Source organism: Triticum aestivum, chromosome 4B, assembly GCF_018294505.1.
Source record: "Triticum aestivum cultivar Chinese Spring chromosome 4B, IWGSC CS RefSeq v2.1, whole genome shotgun sequence".
Lineage (NCBI taxonomy): Eukaryota > Viridiplantae > Streptophyta > Magnoliopsida > Poales > Poaceae > Triticum > Triticum aestivum.
This window is the reverse complement of record NC_057804.1, coordinates 342,916,177-342,921,689: the sequence shown is the minus strand read 5'-3', so window position 1 is coordinate 342,921,689 and position 5,513 is coordinate 342,916,177. Positions and strand designations below refer to the sequence as shown.

The following is a 5,513-nucleotide window of genomic DNA, read 5'->3' as shown; positions in this document are numbered from 1 at the left end:
GTGATAAATGGGTATCACAACAGGTGAAATGTTTGTAGCGAGAAACTATTGCGTCAATTTATAATTTCCGTGGTGATACTCTATTTCAACAAAAATTACTTTGGTGGCACCAAACAATTATCGCATCATGCCAAGCTATTGCAACAATATGAAGTGATCTGTTACAACATCCTAGTGTAACAAAATAGGTAGGCTTAGCGACTGAGATATGACGCAACACTTTTTTTAGTGGTGCTAACATGTGGCAACCGAAAGTTGGTTGTAGCATATTGCAACCGTAAAAAAATACATGCATTCAATTACAATATTCAGAACTATACGTATAATATGTAGATTCATAAAGTTCATAATTCTCATAGCAAATATCCATCAAATGAAACTCAGATGTAATTTAGCCATCCTAATTAATTGCAAAGACTAAACGGTCTGTGATCTAGAGTCCAGGCCAGCTAGTTCTTTGAATCCTGCAATCAAGAAATAAAAAAAGTTCTAGTTAATGAGTCCAACATAACATACGCCATACAATTATTCCAGCCCCATAGTTAAAAAGAACTATCGCCAGAACACAAGTGTAAATGTCTAAAGCATAAGCACAAGTACATCTATTAAAAGGTTCTGCTATTGATTTAAGTTGTGGCTCAACGTATAGTTTCAGTTAAGTTCATGTCCCTAGCTAGCACATATTCATTTTTTTAAGTTGTGACTCGATGTAGCAAAAACACATGGTGAAAGATAAGAAGCAGCTAGCTAATTATGAATGCCAATGACGTATAAAATGCAAGTGAACATGAAGAGAAAGTACGGCTGTGACTTACCATTGCTTTAAACATTCGAGAATTCCTTGCTGCAGCTTGTATGAGCGCATTTGAAGAAATAATAATTGGCCTTGAACCTAGAGTCTTATTAGGACTAGATCTCTATAAAAGAGTATTTTGCAAGTTTGGGTTACTATTTTCTTTGTCAATCATTAGGCACCTGTAAATACAAGTGCACTTTTAGCAATGCAAGTAAGCAACATAAATCTTACAAGATCACAAGCATACGACTGTAATCACCTGTTGGGTTCCCATCTGTTGGCAATGCTACAAACTTTGTCATCATGTTTTTTTTCAAATTCCAGTCTTGATGTTCGCTCCTCTTCCAAAAATCTTTCCCTTTCAGCACACTCTTCTTTTAACCTCTCCTCAAGTGTTCTCTCTCAGCACGCTCCAAGTTAATCCTCTCTTGTGTGTTTGCATGTTCAGCTTGTAGTTGATCTTGTAATTTGTTGACCTGTTGGCTGAGCTCAGAGTTTTGCTGCTGGGTGGATGCTGTAGGCTTGCTCTTCAATCTGGATACGAAACCTTTGAGAACCAGTTGAAGGTTTGGCCATGTATCCGTACCCACGAGGCTGTGATGACTTGCATTTCAGAGTGTCTTTGTATGAGGTCTGGAAAATATTGTTTTTCTGCTCACTTGAAAGTGGACCTTCAGTTTCAGTTTCTTTGTTTTGAACCTCTTGACGTGCTTTGTTCTAAAAATGAAAATAACAATTAGAGGTACGGCATCAATATTGACACAATATAAAAGATGAAACAAGAATAGCACGATCCAACGGATGAATAATCCCAGCTGATGATGAAACACACCGAATGCACATCATTGAATAACTATAGAATAACCAAAAGTCAGTGTACTTACGTAAACTTTCTAGGACTCTGTGTTAGACCATGTTCCGTCGTTCGTGTGGGTGAGTTCCAAGTTTCTCTGCAAGTAATATAACAATGAGATGCTTGAAACACGAAACCATATTTAGCAGCGAGGCATACATATTTAGTTAGACTCATACCTTCTCAAAGCTTACTTGCGAGTAAGATTTTGATCCAATTTTGTGTTTTGTCTCCTGTTTATTACGGTTATCGGCGTTCTTTTGGCTGCGTTCCTATCAATTCATTGAAACCAAATATAACCAGTCAGACAAGCCATTGTAGAAGCTGAAGATATTGTACTGAGTGTGTACCCAAATAGTGTAGTACAGTGTGGGCTGTGTGCGTGCACGGGTATGGATACAGTGTTGTCTTTTTTGTGTAAGTGAACATCAAAAGAGCAGAGCTAGCATGTGTTGGTGGTTCAGTGGAAAAAAGGGCATTTGTTGCCTTGAACACACACCCGAGTCTAGCCGCTCTGCTTCTTCTCTGTTCTGGCCCTGAGTCTACATTACATCTAGCAGCTTCAGTGTGAGACCAAACAACCAAATATAAAAGAGGGAGAGCAGGAGACGCCCAACAATATTGACAATCTCTGAATAAGACTTAGTACATTGGCAATAGTTTCTGAAAAATTGGGAATGAACAATTATTGCATAAAAGGAGGGAAAATACGACGATGGAGCGACTTATTGCAACATTATTAGACTATACACAAAGTCTCCCGTCTCCAGTCTTGTGGCTATCCACATTTGATAAAGTCAAGTAAATGAACTGAATTCTCAACTTCAGAATACCCCCGTACATAGAACTAAAAAAATCTAAAGAAGATACCGCCTAAAAGCACAATTTTTGCAATGGTTAACCCGAGATTTAAAATTTACTACATCTATACGTCATACTCTACCTTTTGAGCTGGAGCTGAGGTCAGTGGCTGATCGGATTAGCATGGATGATGCTAGGTGTAAAGCTAAAGCCCAGCGCAGCGTCGCCCATCTGTTGTGGTTCGTCGAGTGATCGCGTGTCGGCGTGACGCTACAACACCTAAGGGCATTGACGCCTTGATGCCCAGCCACACCGAACCTACCCAAAAGGCTACAGCCCACAAGGCTACGCCAAGGCCTGGCCACGTCTGAACAAGACCTGGCCTACCCATGAACCAGTTCCGAACAAGGCCGCCGTGGGATTCTCCCTATACCTGATGCACCGCTGTCAGCCTAACCTGGTGCACGGCCAAACAACTCTACACAATCGTTTCAAGAAATCAACATCGACCCTGATGCCTGTGCATCAGGGAGGCTCCTAGTAGCTCTGCCCCTGCTGTGAACATCATACTGCAATTAAATACACTATGTAGGTTCAGCCGATTGAAGCAGGATATGAGGCAGATGTACAACGCCCGCTAATTGTAACCAAAAACACTATGAGACTGATCCCATCAGCCAATTGAAGTAGGATATGAGGAGTATGGAATACCAAAAAAAACTGATCTACATCGCTTGTTATGGAGGTTCAGGGATGCGGCAGAGATGGTAGGATACCGAGTCTAATCTAAAGATTCAGACTGAACCCAAGGGAAAATAAGTGAGCTGACAGATTGGGGGACAAGCAAGATGGGGGAAGACAGACCTTGAAGGTGTGGCGTGGCTTGTAGCCCATGAGCTGGAGCGCGCTCTGCGTGATGGGGCGTGTGCACGGGAAGCTGCTCCTCTAGCGGTCGTCGGCGACGACAATGTATAGCGGCGGCTACTGCTTGGCGGCGGCCATGTCGTCCCCTGCCCTGACTAGTTCTACGATCAAGTGGCGAGCGGAGGAGACAACGGATGAAGAGAGCGGTGCGTCGAGGAGGAGGAGCTCGTGGGGGAGGGGGGTTTGAGCCCGGGCGGGCATTGTCGCGGCGTGCAACACCGAGGTGGTGTCGTGCTTGGTCCAGACACGGTGAGACGGGAACTCCGTCGGCGCCGACGCCAGACCGCATCGCTGCCGCCGCCGGCATGGCCGAGGACACGGAGACGCGGCCCACATTGGCAGGCGTAGAGGAGATGGAGGAGGGCGAGATCGAGGAGGACCGAGGTTCCAGGAAGGGAGGAGATCGGGTGGAATAACCTAACGCCGTGCAGCTGACTCGAGTGTGGTTCGCTGTGTTGACGCCGTCATGATGCCGGCAACACAGAGAAACCAGGGGCGAGAGCTCAGATCCAATCTCCCGTGAAAGACGCCGTGGTGTGGTTCTGTTATGAGGGTATTTAGCAGGAAGGTTAATATAAGCTTCTTTTTTTGAACAAAAACTCTAATTTGGGACCTTTTTAGCGGGAGGTTAAAAAATATTGGCGCAAACAACATTACACCTAAATTAGGTGGTGGAAAAATAATTATTTTTGTTCTAAAAAAGTAATTATTTTTTGAGGAGTTTGTAAATCGATTTTGAGGCGGATGGAATACTAAATTTTGTTTGTAAAAAGTTATATCATGGTTAAAAAACCACCAAATCCGAGAATCGTGGAGGGGCGATCCGGCGCCCTCCTATGTAACGTTCTCGTCATCGATATTTGTATAGTCGTCGCCATTTAAGGAAGCCAATTAACAAACGAAAAAGAGTTTCCCCGCTTTATATTATAAAGCAACCATCACATACATCGAAGCAACCGATACAAACACACATCATACACATCCAAGGCAAGATACACGAATGCAGGACACCGACACACAACCTCAATGACTACCAAGCACCTATAAGATGTGTAGAAAATGAATCCGCTTAGAGTGGATGGAGACCGCCAGCACGAGGAGCGATCATCCGGGAAGATGTGCGACAGACAGGTTGGAGCGAGGACTCAAAGACGATGCCTTCAGGAAGGGCACGACCACGAACATCGTCACCGTCTGATCCGAAGATCAAGTTTTCACCCGGAGTAAGACAGAAGGAGTGGGAGCACAACAACGGAGCGTGCAAGGAGGAACATAACGTCCATGGACACCGTCACCATTGACCAATGCACGCACTGGGTAGGTGATGTACCACGGTGCTTCAACCCCTCTGCTGTAACCCCGGTCCGCCAACCACCCGCAGCCAATTAGGAAGGTCTTGCTTTATCATGAATCTACACTTTGGTTGGGATATATATAAAATTTATGCCTTGGTCAACTATTGGTCAAAGCAGCAAAAATACTCATGGGATGGTTAATGAGACGGTCAATCTATGTCACTCTCGAACTCTCGATCTCATATTCCGATGGGGTGATCTCAACATCTTTTATTTTAGCGGACAATTCTTGGAGGGTTTGTCCATGCTAGAGTAGGTCCAACATAATTATGTCGGTTTTGTTCAAACGATAACTATATAGATTCAACTATGTAGATTAAACAATCCAACCAATTTAGTTTTGAGATTTATTGTGCTAGAAATGTGTTGTTTCATCATGGATCTACACTTAGGTTGAGATAAGTCAAATATAAATATTTGTGCCTTGGTCAACTCTTGGTCAAAGCAGCAAAAATTTGACTAGTTTTGAACTACAGTTCACAGAAATCTCATGCGACCCTCACTTTAAAACTATTAGGTTATACTCTTGTCTCGAAACATAAGTACTAATGGGATGGGTTGATGAGACGCTCGATCTATGTCAGTCTCGATCTCACATTCCGATCTTGAGATGGGGTGATCTCAGCATCTTTCATCTTACTGGACAATCTGGGGAGGGTTCGTTCACGCCAGGCAGAGTAGGTCGAACATAATTATGTCGCTTTTGTTCAAACGATAACCATGGAGATTCAACTATGTAAATTAAACAACCAAACCGCCTTACCAATCCTGGGCTACGCCTTAC

At 43.5% G+C, this 5,513-nt stretch overlaps 1 long non-coding RNA gene across 4 annotated transcripts; it reads right to left on the bottom strand.

The window, feature by feature from the left end:
* Positions 1-242: 242 nt before the first annotated feature.
* LOC123092130 (uncharacterized) lies at positions 243-3,785 on the bottom strand. 4 transcript variants are annotated; one of them, XR_006444279.1, is made up of 6 exons: positions 2,149-3,785; positions 1,829-1,921; positions 1,681-1,746; positions 1,056-1,513; positions 816-975; positions 243-464 (listed from the first exon to the last, which is right to left on the bottom strand). It is a non-coding gene; the product is annotated as an uncharacterized lncRNA (long non-coding RNA). The 4 variants fall into 4 exon arrangements; XR_006444277.1 differs by having other exon boundaries at positions 1,829-2,312; positions 3,315-3,785; XR_006444278.1 differs by having other exon boundaries at positions 3,315-3,785.
* Between the last annotated feature and the right edge of the window lie 1,728 nt (positions 3,786-5,513).